The sequence below is a fragment of the Panthera onca genome, chromosome A3 (genome assembly GCF_046562875.1).
Source record: "Panthera onca isolate mPanOnc1 chromosome A3, mPanOnc1 haplotype 2, whole genome shotgun sequence".
Lineage (NCBI taxonomy): Eukaryota > Metazoa > Chordata > Mammalia > Carnivora > Felidae > Panthera > Panthera onca.
The window spans coordinates 11,158,305-11,178,899 of record NC_138341.1 but is presented as its reverse complement, the minus strand read 5'-3'; the positions used below and the strand labels follow the sequence as shown (position 1 = coordinate 11,178,899).

General features: G+C 37.3%; 1 long non-coding RNA gene across 1 annotated transcript in view; it reads left to right on the top strand.

Moving 5' to 3' along the window:
• Positions 1–20,595, top strand: part of LOC132689251 (uncharacterized) — a 226,300-nt gene that overhangs the window by 52,975 nt on the left and 152,730 nt on the right. Inside the window, exon 3 of the long non-coding RNA XR_009614935.2 lies at positions 20,257–20,360. This is a non-coding gene — a long non-coding RNA (uncharacterized LOC132689251). The remainder of the gene's footprint in view (positions 1–20,256; positions 20,361–20,595) is intronic.

The window sequence follows — 20,595 nt, the reverse complement described above, 5'->3', positions numbered from 1 at the left end:
GTGTGGTCTACTGGGGAAGATGGTAATGTAAATGAATACATGTTGGGAAATGTGCAGGGTGGTATCACAGAGATGAGACAGGATGGCCTGAGGGCTTGTAGTAGCCTGTTAATTTGGTGTCCCCAGTGGACTATCTCTTCCAGCATTCCTTGTATGATTTCCCCCCCTCACATGGACTCTGGGCTTGTCCATGTGATTAGCTTGAGCAATAGGACATTGACCAGTATGATGTAAGCAGCAGCTTGATAAGCACTTGCACATTGGGTCGTGTCTTTTTGGAATGATCTTTTTTGTAAGCCGGTCACTGTTCTATGAGAAAGACCAAATAACCACATGGAGAGATCCTTTTGAGGCCCCAACCCTGTAGATATAGCTGAGCTCCCCACTAATGGCTAGTATTAACTGCCAGCATGTGAATGAGGCCATTTGTATCATCCAGTTAACCCACTGCCCCAGTCAGTGCTGTGTGAACAGAAGAATCGACCAAAAAACAGAATCATGAGAAATAATACATTGATGTTATTTCTAGCCACTGAGTTTTGAATTGATTTGTTACTATTAGATAACTGAATTTTATTTTATTTTTTTGAGAGAGAGAGCACAAGAGAGCTTGAGTGGGGCAGGGGAGCAGAGGGAGAGAGAGAGAATCTTAATCAGGCTCCAATGCCCAGCAGGGATCCAGACCTGGGGCTGGATCCCATGACCTTGAGATTATGCCTGAGCTGAAATCAAGAGTTGGACACTCAACCGACTGAACCAGCCATGTGCCCCAATAACTGAATTTCTTGGTAATGGTTCCTCCAGTCACCAAAGCCCTTTTTAACTGTTCTTCCTTCTTTACTTGCTGTTGTGGGCTGAATTGTGTCCCTCCCTACTTCCCTCCCCAGTTCATAGCGTGGAAGTTCTAAGCCCCAGTTCTCTGAATGTGACTGTGTATGAAGATAGGACTTTTAAAGTGATGATTAAGTTAAAACAAGGCTGTTAGGGCAGGCCCTAATCCAACCAGAATGGCGTCCTTATAAGAAGCAGAAATTTAGACACACAGGGAGATACCAGGGATGCACGCAAATAGTGAAAAGACCACGTGAAGGTGGCCGTCCGCAAGCCAAGGAGAGAGGCTGCTGAGGAAACTTAATCTGCCTACACCTTGACCTTGGGCTTCTTGGCTCCAGAACTGTGAAAGAATAAATTTCTGTTTTTAAAGCCACCCAGTCTTTGGCAGTCCTAGCAAACTAGTACACCTGTTCCAGCTAAGTATTCACCAAGTAATGCCAATTCTGTTTTGTTAATCTCCCTCCTGTCCACCTCCTTCCTGCATTTTGTCACCTGTATTTCTAGGTTCGTCATTTTCGCTCTGGGTTATTGCAATAGCTGCATTACTGGTTTCCTCTCCTCTTTTATTTCTCCCTCCATGAAGCCACTCTTCCTCCATCTTTTAGATCAGAGTTTCTCGGCCTTGTCACTTTGCTGTTTTGGACCACATGATTCTTTGTTGTGGTTGGTGGAGCTGTGCTTTGCATTGTAGGGGGTGTGGCAGTGTGCCTGGCCTCTACCCACTAGATGCCAGTAGCACCATATAGACTATCTCAGAAATTGCCAAGTATCCCTGTGGTCAAAATCACCTCCAGTTGAAGACCAAAGTCTAAGACTCTCTCTAGAACCCAACTCTTCTATCTCCTTGCTCAAAAATCCTGTGATGATTGCCCACTATCTTTGGTATGTTTCCCAGATAAGTCTCTCCTCATGATACGGAAAGGAGAGGTAAGGGAGGTAGAATGCTGTTTTTGGAAGACCTTACCTTAGTTCTGATCTGAAATCAGGAGCTACATTTGATTAATCTCCTACCTTCTGGGCAGAAGATATTAGAAATCTAAAGAAAAGTGCTTCATGTAAAAATGTGAGGGTTTTTTTTTTTTGTTTGCTTGTTTATTTTTTAAAAATCTGACTCACATTTGTTCTGACCTGCAGAAGACGTGACCTATTTTTGCACTTTGTAAAATTGCTAATAGATATTACTTATCCGGCCCTTGCTATGTGCCAGACATCATTATGCTCAGAGTTTTAGAGAAATTAACACATTTAATCCTCACAGAAGCCCTGGGAACGTGATACTATTTTAAATCCTGTTTTGCCAGTGAGAAAATGTAAATTATACTATTACCCCTAATAGCACAACTAACCTAGGCCAGAGCACAGATTTGAACCTAAGCCAGCTATCTCTGGAGGCATATCTTCACCAGGCTACATTGTGGACACACAGTGGACATATCCTATCTGTTCTGGGACTGGCTTTGCCACTTACCAGCTCTGTTCTTGGTGAGTTACTTTACTTCTCTGAATTTAGCTCCTTTTTCAATAGAAAGGGGGGACTTAATCCCTACCCTATCCTATCCCTATGTAATGTTTATAGGATGAGATAGTCTACAGTCTAGTACAAAGTAGATACACAATAAGAATTAATTTATTCTTTTTATATTGGTGTAAGAGCTCTAATACTTGATCTAATTATGTCATTCATGAGTTAAGGATAGACGATGTACAGAGTAACAGGTGTTAAAAATGTGAAACAGTATATACATATTTAATGTTTGAGAAGTGTAGTTTTTTGGGCACACGTGCTTGAAAGAGGCAGCGTGTGCACTTGCCTTTTGGAACATATAATTTGTTCCCAGTGCTTTTTTTTTTTTTTATTTTTAAATGTTTATTTATTTTTGAGAGAGAAAGAGACAGAGTGTGAGCAGGGGAAGGGCAGAGAGAGAGGGAGACACAGAATCCGAAGCAGGCTCCCGGCTCTGAGCTGTCAGCACAGAGCCCAGTGTGGGGCTCAAACTCATGAACTGTGAGATTATGATCCGAGCTGAAGTCAGATGCTTAACCAGCTGAGCCACTCAGGCGCCCTGTTCCCAGTGCTTTTATGTATTATCTTATTTAATTGCCCTCAGAGTCCTCCATTTGATTTCTAAGAAAACTGAGGCTCAGAGAGATGTAGCTTACTCAGTGTCATAGAGCTAGTGAATGACAGGCTGTCATGTAATCCTGGGTCCATTTGGTTCTGAAAACTAGGCTCAGATGCATTACTTTGCCTTCATGTGACATTTTTAAGTTTCTTAGCTTATCAGAATAGTTAAGTGTTAGGCCGTAATCATGTGAAAAAAATCTATAGGTGTTCATGTTCTTTCTGAAGTGAAGTCCCACAGGGATGCTAAATGTAATAGCTTAGTGCCCCTGGGCAGAGCTTCCCCTGAGGGCTAGTGTATCAAAGAGAGAAGAGAAGCAGATACCGGAGCCCATAGTTTCATCCTATCTCCGCCTCTCTGTCAGACAGACACACACACACACAGGCGCCCTTGCTTGTGTGTGATCTGAAAAGTCATCAAGATAATGCAAAGGGCTGTAGAAAATTACTTTGTGTTAGAAGTACCTGGAGAAAAGAATTTGGGCATTTATGGAAGTAACTCCACAAGAAAAACCCTGAGGAAATTAGACTCCATAATAAATAGAAACCTTGAGATAATTGCTGACTTTGTAATCATTTTAAAGTTCAGTGAAAAATGTAGAAACAAAAGAGAATACACCATGACTGAGATATTTTTTAAAAAAAATTGTATTTGAGCCCCTGGAAGTAGTAAGCATGTCAAAAAACCCACAACTACTTACATAGATACACCTGAGGGATACACATTGGATCCAAGTAAAGAAAAAGATCATGTAAATCATTTCTACATTAGTGTGCGTTTTTGTTATTGTTTTTTATACAGAAACTGTGAAGATATCAGGAGACTACAGAGAAAACAGGAGAAAATGTGATGCAAAATTTCACAGAATAAATGAACTGAGAACATGTACCTCCAGGGAGGTTTGACAACTAACTGAAAATGAAATGGAATAGATTTTATAAGGAAAAACTACTTTGGCAATGCCATAGGATGATCGACACTGGCTCATGTGAACTAAAAAAAAAAAAAAAAAAAATTGAGATAATTCTTGGTCATTTTGGAGGCCAAAGAATAAGTCTCTCGAAGGCTTAGAGAAGTCCATTCCTTCTTTTTTTTATCTCTTCTTATTCTACTTAGATTGTCAGCCTTTGAACATTTTAGTAATAAGGACAATAGTTTAGGCTTTAAAGATGGGTGATACATTTCAAGATTATTATGGGTGAAAAAATAGTTTTTTTTGTATGTGGTTCGTTTCATTTGCAATGGAGGAAAATAATTCTAGGGCCCATACTAATGGGTGGGAAACTTAGAGTGGCTGTATGGCTATAGCATGTGTAGGTGTGTCATTATGGAATAGTCCTTTTAAAGTAGAATAACCTGAACTGATCAAAGTGGCGACTTATGACAAAGAATCTTTGTTCTCAAGGACAGATATATTGAAGCATTTTTAGGCAGGAAGGGAAAGTATATGCATTTCTGCTCAACATTTCTGTGCACATACATACACATGCCCAGAAATGCGTGCATTTGGTAGAAGTTCATGCCACAGGGGACGGAGGTCATAATCCTCATGACCTAGGACGTCTATAGCCTACAACTCTGGAGGAGTGGTTCTCAAAATATGGTTCCTGGGCCAGCATCAGCATAACCTGGCTATTTGTTACAAATGAAATTCTTGGGCCCCAGCTCAGACCTATTGAATGAGAAGCTCTGGAGAATATCTGCCTGTGTTTTAACAAACTCCCCAAAAGACTCTGGTACATTTTAGTTTGAGAGCCACTGGTCTATAGCATGTAGCAACACCTTTGTCCAGGTGGGGGATGTATAGGACATAATTCTTGCCCTCAAGCAAATCTCAGTCTAGTTGAGATTTTAAGACCTCTATTTGATTAACAAGAATTTATCAGTTTTGAAGGGTGTTGATGCAGCGGAGGCAAGCTATGAAAATAGAGATTAAGAAGAAATAGGCTCTGCTTGATATTAATGGAAAAATGCTTGAAAGTAGAGATGTACTTAAGAATTTTAATGGGAGCTTTCCAACCAGACAAAGGCGGGGAATAAAATTGAAGGCAGGGGGAAAATCGTACATCAACGTGCAAATGCACGAAAGAAATTATTTGTGGGGGGAGTGGCAGGTGGTTAATGTGGCTGGAGCACTAGTGAATGGTTGGAAATTTTGGAAGCAGAACTGCCCTAGTCAGGGCCACTCTTCTCTCACCTTTTGATTATTGCTGAGACCTCCTTACTCCCCTTTTATCCTCCAGTATAGCTCCCCATCCAGTTCATCTTCTGCAACTAGAAAGACTGGACAAAAGTGCCAATCTCCAAGAATCGGCTTATATTTCATTTCCTTTGACATTCCCCAAAGACCCTACCTCCCAAGCTGACTAAGGGGATCTTCCATGTGCTTGTGTGACATCCCCAGATGCATCTACTCTGCCATGTCACACACATTACTGATAATGCTCACCTGTTTCCTCTCATCTTATTCTGATCCTGTGCAGGACAAAGGCTCAGGCTTCTTAGTTTCTAACCTCAAGTCTGAGCATAAGGCCTGGCACATCATAGTGGGAGTGAATATTTATTGAGTGGGTGAAACTGAGGAACCATGAAGAGATTCATGTTTCAGGCAAAAAAATCCCATGAAGAAAATTTAAGACAATTACTGTTCTTCTCTAATAGACAAGATCATTCTGTATAAGGAAACAATGACAGTGGCAGTAAATTCATAATTCTGAATACCCTTCAAACCTGGTTTTCTTTCTAGCTACTCTTAACTTTGGCACAACTCCTTACCACTAACACAATTACATTCACCTAACCTGAATGATTTTTTCTTTTTACCAGACTGAACACAGCATGAGAAACCTCTGTTAGAACCTGGGTATTGATCTGTTTCATGTCAGAGCTAATATATAGTTGGTTCTCATTATTCATGGAGTTGTATTCTATAAAGTCCCCATGAATGTTGAATTAGCAAATACTGAACCTTTGCTCTTAGGAGAAATACTGGGTTAAGTTCCTGTGAGTCTATTTTTGTCAACTGATTGACATTTAACTTTGTTTTATGTGTGTTTCTATGTAAAGCTATCTTATTATATGTGTGTATATTAATTTTGAAGCACGATTTATTAATGTTGAGTTATTAATGCTGAGTTACTAATGTTGAACTCATTGCCAATAGCACCATATAATTCATGCCTGAAAAAACCTTGCAGCGTGCATGTTTTCTACATAAGGCATCCCATAGCCTTCTTGACCTTAGGGACACTAGACTACACTTCAGCACTGTGCTTGTGGGCATTTCAAACAACAAAATCAGCAATAAAAACACAAAAATGTGAAAAATGTGGCACTAATTAAACCATGAAAAGGATATTTGTTTACAGTGTGAGAACTGAAACAAAAAGGCTGAGCATCATCTTGTTTGGTCTCAGCTGGAAAGTTGTGATTAAACATTGCAGAATAAAAGATCCATGACCTTAATGTGGTATATAATATAAACAATTAAAAATGAAGCAGACACATAGTTAAAAATGTGCAGAACTGTGTAGCAACATCAAGCACCTTAATATCTGTGCAATTGGAGCTCCTTCAGGGCAGGAGAGGGGGTGAGAGAAAAGTAATCAGTAAAATAATCTAAGCCTCTTCCCCTCCACCCTCCCTTCAAAAAACAGGAAGGGAAATTATAGTCAAAACCAGCTGAAGCCAACACTAACAAGAAAATTAAATTTAAAGACAGGTCAGGGCAGTGGCCTTATTACAAACAATGGAATAAATATAAGGATGGCAGTAGATTTATCACCAGAAACAATGCATGAAAGAGAAATAATTATCAGCATAGGTTTCTATACCCAGTAAAAATATCTTTAAAAATAAAACCAAAGGAAAATATTTTTTTATAACCATACAAAAGCTAAAATAATTTACCTCTGCAAAACTGCCCTACAAGAAACATTAAAAGAAGTACTTTAGTCACAATAAAAATGATATGCAAATGAAAATCTTGATCTGTACACAAGATTGAGGAACCCTAGAAATGTTAAGTGTGTAGATATAAATCTTACCATAAAGCAAAGCAAAATAGTATAGTATGGAGTTAATAAAATATGTAGAAATAAAATGTATGAAACAGAAGAGAAACGGAAGTATAAAGTTTTAAGGTTTATAAATGTAATCCAATCTCTTTATTTGGAGGTAGGCTGTGATAAACTGAAGGTGTATACGATACACTTTAAATCAAACACTAGATACCATAACAAAAAGTCTTATCCAATAAGCCAAAAAAAGAGAGTATGGAATCATTAAAAACAGACACACAAACAAACAAAAACCAAAAAGCCTCAATCCAAAAGGAGGCGGGAAGAAAAAAGAAAAGGAATGCAGATACCAAGGTAGAAGATGTATATCCAACCATGTCAATAAGCATGTGAATATAAATGGTCTAAGCATTCTAGTAAAAGGCAGATACTGTCATACTGGATTAAAAAAACTGGATGAACTCTATGTTGACTAAAAGGTACATTAAATATCAAGACAAAAATAGGTCATTTGTAAAGGAATGGCATAAGATATTCCATACTAACATTAAAATAAAAGATGAATGATTCTATTATTATCAAAGTACACAGACTGAGAAATATTATGAGAGCTAGAGTGTCATTTCTTAACAAAATGTTTATCAATTAAAAAATATAAAGCAAAAAGGAATAGAACTACGAGAGAAGCAAACAAAAGCACAACTGTAATGAGAAATTTCCATATCCTCAAATAATTGAAACCAGTAGACATAAGATTGGTAAGGATATAAACAGCATTATCAACCGCCTTGACCGAACTGACCTTTTAGAACAGGGTACTAACCACAGTAGAATACACATTCTCTTCAAGTAAAAATGGAACTTTTACTAAGACCATCTATTCTGCCATAAAATAAGCATAATAAATATTAAAAGAAAATTTGTTCTTTGACTATAATACTGTAAGTTAGAAATCAATAATAGATAACTGGAAAAATCCTAAATATTTGGAAATTAAGTAACAAAATTCTAAATAGCCCATGGGTCAAAAACTAAAAGCGAAAATAGAAAGTTGAGCTGATTAAAACTGAAAACACAACTTATTAAAATGTGTCCTCTGTAGTGTTCAGAGTTAGCTAGTCAGTGAACTTAGAGGTAAGCGTATGGCATTAAGTGCCTATTTTAGGAAAGAAGTGTTTCAACAGATGAATTTAGTTTTCTCCATAAGAAACTAGAAAAAAAAAAGAGAATAAGCAAAATGGGATAAACAGAAGAAAATAAGTAATAAATGTAAGAACAGAAATCAATAAAATAACAAACGATAGAAAACAAGAAAACCAAAAGCTAGTTCTCTTATCTCTGAGAACTTTACAGTATGTAATTTTGAAATTTGTAGCTTTTTTGCACGTGGATGTCCAATTCCAGCACCATTTCTGAAATTTGTCCACTGAATTGATATTGCAAATTGCTACCACAAATTCTAAATCTGTTGAAGAGCAACTGACAATATATTGTGGGTTTATTTTGGGACCCTCTTTTCTGTTCCACTGATCTATTTATCTTGATACCACTGTATACTGCCTTGATTATTGAAACATTATAATAATTCTTGAAGTCAGATAGCATTAGTGTTACATTTTTTCCCCTTTCAAAGTTACTTTGGCTGTTATAATCCTTAGCACTTACATATAAATTTTAAAATCAGTGTCTAGTGGGATTATGATTGAGTTTGCCTTTGATTTATAGATCAATTTGTGAAAAATTAGCATCTTAACAGTATTGAGTTTTCTCATTCATGAACATTGTATATCTCTCCATTTATTTAAGTCTTTTTAATTTTTCTTAAAATGTTTGCAATTTTCCGTGTACAGGTCTTGCATGTCTTTTGTCAGGTTTATCCCATAGTGTTTCATATTTTTATACTATTTATAAGTGATATTTTTATAATTTTCATTTCCAATTTTTGTTTGTAATGTGTAGACATACAACTGATTTTTGCATACTGACATTATGTTCTCAACCTTGTTAAACTCACTTATTATTTCTGGTAACTTTTTTTGTCATGCCCATATTTTTGTCATCTGTGAATAAATGTTTCCTCATTCCTTTCCTGTTTAAATGTCATTTTTTTTTTTCTTACCTTAGTTTACTGGCTAGAATTTCCAGTACAATGCTGAATAGAAGTGATGAATATGGACATCCTTGCTTTTCTTCTTGTAAAAATGAGAATGCTTCTCATATAAATGGTGGAAAGCATTCAGTCTTTCACCATTAAGTGTGATGTTAGCTACATGTTTATTGTAGATGTCATTTATGTTAGGTTGGGGAAATTCCCTTTGTTAGTTTTTTGATAGTTTTTATGGGAATAGATGTTGGATTTTTTCAAATACTTTTTCTGATTCTGTTGAGATGATAATAGAATTTTATGTTCAAGTCTGTTAATACAGTGAATTATACTGGTTGATGTTTATTAAATCAACCTTGCATTCATAGGATAAATTCCACTTATGACACATTAAAAATACATACAAATAAATATGTTGTCATATTTAATTTGTTAAATTTTGTTTAAAATATTTGCATCTATGTATAGGAGTGCTATAAGTCTATAATTTTTCTTTTTTTGTAGTAAGACTGTTTTTTTGTTTTTTTTTGTTTTTTTTTTTTCTTTGCTATCAGGATAATGCTAACCTCAGGGAAGGAGTTGTGGAGTATTTTTTCCTTTTCCATTTCCAAATGACATGCTAAACATTTGATGTCATTTTCAGTGAATCTATCTGGGGCCTGGAGTTTTCTTTGTGAGAAGGTGTTTAGTTACAAGTTAAAAGAAAAATACTAGACATAAGGCTACTTGACTTATCTACTTGTTCTTGAGTGAGATTTGGTCATTTGTGTGTTTCAACTACTGCCCACTTATCTAAGTGGGCAAATTTATTGGCATAAATTTATTTATAATATCTCTTTACTATCATTTTCAGATCTGTAGTGTTTGTACCATCTCCTGATATTGATAATTTACATCTCTTCCCCCCCCCCCCCCCCCCCCGCCCCGACTGATTTGGCCAGAAGTTTATCAGTTTTATTTAACAAGTGTTGAAGGACATGTGGGCTAATTCTAGTTTTTTGGCTATTAAAAATAAAAGTTGCTATGAATATTTGTGGCCAAGTTTATATATGAACATGTTTTCATTTCTTTGAGATAAATAGTTATGGATACAATTGCTGGCCTGTGTGTTATTGCATGTTTACTTTTTTTAAGAGACTGACAAATTGTTTTCCAGAGTGGTTGTGGCATTTCACACTCAATTAGTCATGTAGTTATCAACGTTATCCATATTTTAACCAACATTTGTGCTACCAATTTTTTTATTATCCATTCTGACAGGTGTGTAGTAATATTTCATTGTGGTTTTAATGTGCATTTCCCTGCTGGCTAATGATGTTGAATATATTTTCATGTGCTTATTTACCATCTGTGTATCCTCTGGTGAAATGTCTGTTCATATCTGTTGCCCATTTTCTAATTTAATTGCTCATTCTTTTAATTTTATTGACTTTCAAGAGTTTTTTATGTATTTAGAATTTTTTTTTGTTGGATATCTGATTTACAACTATTTGATATTTGTCTTTTCATTATCTTCAAATGACTGTTCACAGAGTAAAAGTTTCAAAATTTGATGAAGTTCAATTTATCAATTTTCCTTTTATGTATTGTGCTTAGTCTAGACTAAGAACTCTTTGGCTAATCCTAGATCCCAAAGATTGATTGATTGATTGATTGATTTGAGTTATATAGTTTTTCATTTTACATATAAGTTTACAATTTATTTTGAGTTACTTTTTATATAAGATGAGAGAATTCCTTCATTGAGTTGGTTTTGCAACTTTGTAAAAAATCAACATATTTATATGGGCCAATTCATATGATTTTTCTTTTGTGACTTATTGTGGTAGAATAAAGACCACTAATTATGGTGTATAACTCTTTTTATACATTGTTTGATTTGCTTTTTATCATTGTTAGATTTTGCTGAGTATTTTTCATGAGAGATAGTGGCCTGCAGTTTTGTTTGTTGGTTTGTACTACTGTCTTCATATGGTTTTGGTATCAGGATAATTCTGACCTCATAAAATGAGTTGGGAAATGTTTCTCTTTTATTTTCAGAAAGACATTGTATGAAATTGTTGATGATTATTCTTTAGATGTTCAGTAGAATTCTCCAGTGAAGCTATCTGGGTATGGAGGTTTGTTTGTTGATATTTTAAATTACAGATTCAATTTACTTATTGATATAGTACTATACTGATTCTGTATTTTATCTTAGTTGAGTTTTGGTAGTTCGTGGTTTTAGAGGAACTGGTTTATTTCTTCTAAGTTAGCAAATTTGTAAGCGTGAATTTTTTCATACTATTGCAAGAAGTGTAATTATAATCTGTTTCATTCCTGATACTGTTTTCTCTTTTTAATAATGTGAGCCACATATGTGATTTATTAAATAGTTTTATTGAAATACAAGTAATATACAAAAAAACCTGCATATATTCAATGTATACAATTTGATAAGTTTGAACATATACATATACTAGAGGCATACACATTTTATTAATTTTTTTCAAGGAGTAAGCTGGGTTTTTTTAAATCAAATTTGTGTGCTTTCCCCCCCCCCCAATTTTATGGATATCTGCTTTTACAAGTGTTTATTATTTTTCCTTCTTGATTTGAGTTTAGTTTGCTCTTCTTTCTCTAGTTTCTTGAGGAAATTTGGTTATCAACTTGAGATCTTTTCTTGTCTCTAATGGAAACATTCAGTGCTATAAATTTCCCTCTCAGCACTGCTTTAGCCACTTGCTACATATTTTGATAACTTGCATTTTTGTTTTTATTAATTATATTCATTTTGTAAATTCCTTTTGACATATGCATTATTCAGAAGTGTATTGTTTAATTCTCGTGTGTTTAGGAATGTTCCTGTTGTTTTTCTGGTATTGATTTCTATATGGTCAGAATATACATTTTGTATGTTTCAAATTCTTTTAAATCTGTTGAAGTCTGTTTTGTAGTACAGGATATGATCTGTCTTGGTGAATATTCCTTAGGTGCTTGGGAAAAAAAGTGTAATCTGCTGTTATTGGGTAGAACATTCCAAATATGTATGTTAATTAGATGTCCTGTTAGTTGATTATATTGTTCAGATCTTCTAAATCTTGCTGATTTTCCATTCATAGTTCTCAAATTTACTGAGAGGAAGGTGTTGAAGTCCTCAGTATAATTATGAGTTTGCTTATTTCTCCTTTAAGCTCTATCAGCTTTCCTTTCGCTTATTCTGAGTCTGTTGTTTGGTATGTACACATTTAGAACATTAAGTTTTCCTGGTATATTTATGCTGTTATCATCATGTAATGTCCCTCTTTGGGTTTAGTAATTTTCTTTATATAGCTAGGTTTTCTTTATATAGCTAGGTTATGTGCTTTTTATGTACTCTGCCAATCTATGCTTTTTGATTGGTGGACTCAGACATTTAAGATTGTTATCAATATGTGACCTCTTAAGTGTACCACTTCTCTGTTTTCTTTATCTTTCTTTCTTCTGATTATGATTCTTACCTTTCTCGTTTCTTGCCTTCTGGTGGGATCCCTGAAAACTCTTTAGGATCCTTTTCTGATTTATTTATCATATTTTTGAGTATATCTTTCTGTATAATTTTTGTAGTGGTTGTCCTGGGTATTACAATGTTTGTGACTCCTAATAGTCTTTTGGTATCTGCATTTTACCACTTTGAGTGAAGTGTGGGAAAGTCACTTGCATTTAGGTCTCTTTGTCTTCTACACTTTAAATATCATTGTCTTGGGTGTCAGATGGTATTACTGTTTTTGTTGTAATCATCAGATAAGATTTATAAAGCTCATGAGGAAAAGGATATTCTATTGCATTTAAACATACATGTGATCTTTCTGTTGTCACTTCTTCCTTCTCAATTTACTATAGTTCTTTCTTTTATTATTTCCTTTCTGTTTGAAGAAATTTCTTTTAGCCAATCTCTAAGAGTAGGTATGCTGGTGATAATTTTTTTTTTCGAGTTTTTCTGCATCTGAGGATGTGGATATTTCCCGTTCACTCTTGAGGGATAATTTCTCCAGGTAGAATTAATGGTTGACAGTTCTTTTCTCTGAACATTTGAAAAATATTGTGCCACTTCCTCCAAGCCCTCCATGGTTTTAGATGAGAAATCCGCTGTCATTTGAATTGGTGTCCCTTATCTGTAATGTGTCGTTTATCTGCTTTCAAGACCTTTATTTTGTCATTAGTTTTCAAAAGTGTAATTATGATATGTCTTGGCATGGATTTCCTTGATTTGATCCTCTTCGGTGTTTGTTGAGTTTCTTGAATGTGGAGGAGTGTGTCTTTATCAAATTTGGGAAATTTTCAACCATTGTGTCTTCTAATACTATTTCTACTCTACTGCCTTTCTCCAATCCTTGTGGGACTCTGATGATACAAAGCTTGGGTCTTTTTTTTTTTTTTTTTTTTTAATCACCCTACTTGACCTCCAGGCTGCTTTTTGTTTGTTTGTTTTGTTTTGTTTTTTGTTTTTTTCCCCCCCAAGTATAAGTCCTCTCTTGTTCAGATTGGGTGAATCAATTGTTCAATCCTCAAAGGTAAAACAAAATCCTTGGTTTACCAAGGCCATTTTACTCCATTATCTCCATTTTACTATTAACCTATTCAACTTTTAAGGTTTCCATTTTTGTATTTCTAGTTTATAATTTTCATCTGATTGTTTTGATAAATTCTTTGTCTTGACTGAGATTTCTCAATTTTTCATTTGTTTCAAGAGAATTTGTAATAGATTTTTGAGACATTTATATGATGACTGTTTGTGTTAGTTCAGGCTACCAGAACAAAATACCACGGACTGATGGCTTAAGTGACAGAAATTAATTTTCTCACAGTTTGAAGGCTGAGAAGTCCAAGATCAAGGCACTGGCTGATTTGGTTTCTGGTGAGAGCCCTCCTCCTAGCTTGCAGATGGCTGTCTTCTCGCTGTGTCTTCACATGGCCAAGACAGAGTGGACTTTGGTATCTTTTCTTATAAGGACACTCATATTATTGGATCAGGGTCCTACCCTTATGACTTCATTTAACTTTAATTGCTTCTGTAAAGGCTCTGACTTCAAATATAGTAACATAGTGGGTTAGGGCTTCAATATATGAATTTGGGCTAGATACAATTCAGTTCACAGTACTGCTTTAAAATCTTTGTGAGAGAATTCTAACATCTGATACATACATCTCAGGGTGTTGGTATTCCTTGATTGCTTTTTCTCAATCAAGTTGTGATTTTCTTGATTCCTGGTATCATTTTATTATAGTCTAGATATTATGTTTGGAGATTCTGGGTCCTATTTAAATTCTGTATTTTCATAGGTAGTCACCCTATGAAAATAGCTTATGAGTTGTGGTCTACTTTTATTCTATGGTCCCAATGGCAGTTCAGTTTTCAGAATCTGTGCAGTGTTATTTTGATCCTCTTAGGTCAATAGGTAATATCCAAGCTCCCTTTGTTCTTGCTGGTTCTGCTTAAGCGGGTGGAAGTGATATCCCCAAACCAGACCAACAGGTATCTTACCACTGGGGAGGGATGTGGTAGGATCTCTCTTCTGATGCCCTTCCCTCAGGCTTCCCCAGTGTCTCTGGGTAGGAGAGGAGGGTCACAGGCCCAAGAGGACAAAGAGGTTTCCTGGTGCAGGGTGTTCATTGGGACTGGGTCCTGTTTTCCAGTTCTTTCCATGTGTTCCACTCATGCCTATTTATTTTCACTTCTTGTCCACATCTTACCACTCAGTGCAATGTTTTGCATATAGTAGATGCTCAATTGCTACTTCACTTGAATTACTCATCAGTTATTTATTCACTTGTCAAGGGTGTTGGTGGAGGTGGTTTTATTTTTATCCACTCTCCTGAGTTTGTCTAGACAACTGTAAATCAAGGAAGAACCTCTCTAAGATTGTAAGATACAAGGCCTGGATTCTTTCTGTGGAAAGTGTGTACCTTTATGGGAGGAGGGGAGTGGCTTGGAAATGTGTGCTATTCTGTTGAGATGCTTTTCTTTCTATCACGCAGAGTTCTTTTTAGAGGGAAGCAAGAAAAATCATTGCCTCCTCCTGTAAAGGATTTCAGAAAGAAATTTCAAACTTTACATTGCAAAATAGGCTATTTAGTTGGTATGAGAAGAATCCATAAATGGGTAACTATTTTATTCCCTGTCAAGAGGCTGCCTCAAAAGCAAATGTTCCTTAATTTTGATTGATAGGATTATAGCATATCACAACTGAATGAGACATTAGAGAACAGCTGGTCCAAAACCTTTTATGTTACCAGTGTGGAAAATGAGGCTCATTTAAAGTAATGGTTTGTCTAAGACCACAAAGAATCTGGCAGTAAGTGGGCAGTAAGGTTTGTGTTCGTGATTCACAGAGCTTCTGGGTTTGAATTCTAGCTCAGCCACTTCCTGACTGTATGATCTTGGACAAGTCCTTTATCTTGTCTAATTTTATTTATTCAGTTGTGTCCTGAAGACCCAGTAAGTTAATCCATGCTCAGTGTCTGGAAAATAGTAAGAGCTCAATAAATAGGACTCCAGCCATCCAGGGATCACCCAGCTTTAGCTCAGAGAGTTTCCTGCTCCATGTGGCAAACCAATTATGCTTCTCCTGTTAGGCACAGTTTCCAGTTTCACTCGTTTATTCATAAGCATTTGCTGAGCACCTGCTATGCACTCCAGCACTGGAGACACCAAGGTGAGTAAAAAGTCCCCTTGCCCTTCTGGAGCTTGCTCTGTCAAGGGGAGTTAGACTCGTAAATAAAGTGATCAGAATAGAGGCATGCACAAGTCACAGAGGCTAGAAGAAAGGAGGGGGTCTCTCCTATCATGGGAAATTACTTTTAGGATGATTTTATTTTCATCTATTTATTGGAAGATGGCTTAGCATTCATTTATTGGCTGTACATGAAAAATGACTGTAAGGTATTTGGGCCAGTAATGTTCAGAAATTAAGGTTTCTAATGTTAAAAACATTGCTATCAATGTATACATTGAATACCCTTTAGGAGATCAGTGTTTTGGAAGTTGGAGGAACTAGTTCTGAGTCGTCAGTAACCTGACTATGCTGAAGTCAGGTAGAGTCACCTTTTACAGTAGGTTTAGCCACAACCAGGCAAGTAGGAGTTTATTCAGAGTCCATTTGTTGTTTGTCAGTTTTAAGAACAAGTTCTAATTAGGGAATGATTATCTCGGGAAACAGAAGCATGTTCTGAAAATTGTGGAGTGCTATGGGAGAACAGGAGATATAGAAGTTAATTTCATTTATTATCCCAGGACTATGGAAGACTTGACCTAGCTTTGAAAAGCAAAAATGGGGGATGTCCATTATGATGGAAAGGGATACCCTGAGTTAAGACTGGAGTTTTCTAAGTGGAAGATGAATGTTGGGGGCAGCACACAGCCTGATGTGGTTCTCTCATGAGCTGGAGGAGGTGCAGGAGGATGGGGCAGACTGGCTTAGGGGTGAAATTCTTAGGATTGTGAATATCATACCACCAAAGATTGACTCTGGACTTAATGCCACAGGGAATCGGGAGGCAATGTTCAGTGTGAGTACAAGAGCAAGCCTGCAATTATTATGTTGTCAATAAATTCTCTGCTCTTTGCATCTCTATGTTTTAAAGGACAGGGATGTTAAACATATTTAAACAATGGCAGATTTTTCTTGCCACAGTAGCTATTAGACATGCATACTTTAAAAGAGAGCATTTTATACAATGCCTTTGGAAAAATCTTATGGACGTACAATAGGGACCCCAATCTGATTATGGCTCTCAGGAATGTCACCTAAAGCATTTGGCTATACCCCTGTGTTGATTGATAATCATGTTGATCTGGCTGCTATGGCCTTGCCTTCTGATTGAATAATGGCATCCTCTGCCATTTCCAGGAAAAGAAATGACCAGGACCGGTCACATTATTGTAGATTTTTTGGGTGCAGATTCTCTTGAGGGCCCCATGTGGGAAATGAGGATTCTCTATCTTGTTTATGCTGAAGTCCAGGCATGAAACAGTCATCACAAGATGAAAATAGAGCAGTCGCTTTTTGCGATTAACTGGTTCTGGGATGTATTTGTGTAAGCAAATTAATGAGCTGGAAAGTCTCATTTTTACAAGTGCTAAATTGTGAAGACACTACAGGGACAGACGCTTCAGTGTTATTGATGTCTGTTCAAATGAGGGAAGGGAATCTCATGGAATACCAAGGAAGCCTTCTCATTTAAAATATGCCTTCTAACTGTTAGCGACATCATTTCAATCTCAGCAGAGGAGGAAATGGCAGAGAATATTTTTCATTTTGGCTGTTGCAGATTTTCCAAAATGCATGTATAAGTTACCAACTATGAAAAGGGTCTTATGAAAATTTTCTTTCCAAGATGGCTAAATTAAAACTTTGAAGTAGAATCTTTCTTGTCTCCCTCCCCCCATCCTGCCTTCCTTTCCTTCTTCCTTTCTTCTGATTCTCCCTTCCTCCTTTCCTTCCTACTCTCCTTTTCTTCTTCAAACATTTATTGAGCACCTGTAATTGTCAATCCCAATAGGTGACAAAACTCATAAGGATGGAAAATACAAGTCCTATTCTCAAGAAATTCATAGTCCATAGAGTAAGTGCATGCATAAAGTACATAAGAATGCAATCACAACACAACACAAGAAGTGATTCCATTCCAGTCATTATCAGCTCAAAGGAATTTTCCATTGTTATCTGGTGGGGGGAAGCACCTTAATTTGTCCTTTACCTTTTGAAAATGTCCAGGATTCTCCCAACAGAGCAGTTCATCCTCTGCATCCTCTGGTAAGTGTTTGATGAAATCAAGGTTGCTGAAGAAGGTCCCAATAGCCATTCTTCCAAAAAGCCTGGCCAATTTGATAATTCAGGAGAGTAAATGATTATCAGATCTTCATATCTGGCTTAATGGACCTTTTATGCTTATGTTTGCGTGTGGCAGTGCCATCCTGGAAATTTTTAGCTTTTCATATCAAATGAAGACCCAGTTTAGAAGAGCCTGGGCAAGACCCCCTCTCACAGAATTTCATTTCATGCAGGAGTGCAGAGTATCAACGTCCAGACTAGATCCAAATCCAGGCTGATTTCTGCTATGTGGATAGCGGTTATATCTTTAAGAGTTTTGGTTTAAAAGACATCTGGTGTGTTTGTTTAAAGTGCAGGCCCCATCGGTTACGCTGATTTTAAATGTCATTTCCCACATCACCTCCAAGCACCAAATTATTCAGTTCTCAAGCTTTTGAGGAAGCTAGTGTTACCCTCGTCTTACTGATACAGTCCCAGATTTGAGGAGGCTAAATACACAATTAACAGAGCCAGGAGGTGACTGAGTCTTAGTATGAAGAACCTGCAAGTCTCCCTCCTTCCAGTTCTGCTTCACCACAGGTGACATGGGGAGTAGGTTAAAGAGGAGGCAGACGTGGCATAAGTTTAGTGGCCACAGTGAATAGCCCCTGGCAGGCCATTAAGTGCCAGCTTGTGATACAGTGGGAAAGAAATAGGTCCTCTAGCCACCCAAGGGTTATATGGATCAGATATTAAAACAAGCAAACAAGCTTCACCATGCTGTTGAATCTGTCCATTCCATCATTTAACAAATATTTTTTTAAGTTTCTGCTATATGGAGGAAACTCTTCTAGGCCCTCTGGATATAGCCGTGAGCAAAAGAGACAAAAGTCTGCTTTCATTAAAGGAATATTCTAGAATTGCATGTCAGGCAACAAATAAGTATATTGTATATTAGGTAAGATGGAGATAAGTTCTGTGAAGGAAAACAAAGCCGATGAGGGTAGCAGAGGTGCTATTATTTGTAAAGAGCAAAGCCAAGGGAGGACTAATAAGGTGGTAGCTCGAGAGGGGAGGCAGTGAGTTGCATGGTCATCAGGGGAAAAGCTCTGGGCAGAGAGAATAGCTGGAGTGAAGCCCTGTGGCGGGGACCAGCTTGGTGGGTTTGAGTCACAGCAAGGGGGCCAGTTGGTGGGGCTGAGTGAGCACAGTAGGCAGCTAAGGAGATGAGGTCAGAGAGGTCACATAGCAGGTCACATGCTGACCTTGGGCTTTGGCCTGGTCTCAGAGGGCAAGTGGTTGTGGTTTGGAGCAAAGAGGACTGATGTGAGCTGATGTATTTCAGCAGGCTGTTTGCTGCATTGAGAGGGGGCTAAAGGGCCCTGGGCTGAAGCAGGGAGACAGGTCCAGGGGAGGCAGACATGATGCAAAGGACCAGAATGTTAATTCTCAAGACAAGATGTGTGATCCTGTGCAGGCATCAGCTCCTCCGGGCAGACGATGCCCACTGCCTCTTGTTCTATGTTCAGTCTTGGATGTTGGCATCTCACTGTTACCATATACTTTATGCTTCACTGCATTTATTACTTGAACTCTCTATGAGAATTCAAATCAAAAAATCAAATAGCCTAGGGCAAGTCACTTAAATTCTTTGGGCTCCTGAGTGCTCATTTTAGAAGGATGAGAGTAACATCTAATTTGCTAATCTTTTAGAAACATTCCAAGAGAGGTGTATAAAAGAAATGTGTTACTAGAAAACCACTATACAAAGTAGAGGGTCCCATCTGCTATATAACATTACTATTACTTTTCTGATGTCTTTACAGTAATCCTCATTCCATGAACACCAACGTGAAGTGTTTGCAACGTGCCTTTCCTTTGTCCTCCAGACTCTGATGTATCCTACTTTTGTCCCAGTTTTCTTTCACAGTGTCTTTCCCATTTGTCCTTCTTTTTTAGCCCCTGGAGCCCAGGTTCTTGTGGAATGATATTAGGCCACTGAAATGACCTCTTGGGGGAACCTCCCTGCCTCTTCTCTTATCTATTCATCCCATGGTCCCCACCCTTCCCCTGCATCACAACTTCTGTACAACACACCTGCATCCTCTTCTTCCATGGCATTTCTTTTGGTTGTGTTATATACATCTGATGGTTCCAGAACTACCTTACAATCCCCCACAATATCTCATTGTTCCTATTTCTGTGGTTTGGATTAACCACTTCTATCTAAAATATTCTCCCCTTCTTTGTTTCTGTCCTAAACTCTCCAGTCTTTCCTAAAACCTTTCCTGCTACTCCTACCTACTCTAATTCTTCACTCACTGAGCAACTAAATACTTATGTCCTATGATATTACTTACCTCTGTATATATTCGTATCTTATTTCCTAATATGACCATTTTTAGGTGACCCTTTGTCTGGAGCACAGTGCAAGATTCGTGGTTCCTAGAAGTATCTGCAGAGTCAACCTGGCTCTTCAAAGACAAAAGGAGACCTGGAGCTAAACAGAGTAGGTTTTAAGTCCCAGATCCCCTGACCATTGTCTGTGTGATCTTGGATAAATCTTTTAACATTTCTGAGCCTTCTTTTCTCCGCTTCGTCAGCTTTATATAGCAGTCCCCTTTATCCATGGTTTCAGTTGCCTGTGGCCAACTGTGGTCTAGAAGTGAATGATTCTCCTTCTGGCATATTGCCAGAACATGGAGAGTAGCCTAACTCTATGTCACGATGCCTGTGTCATTCAC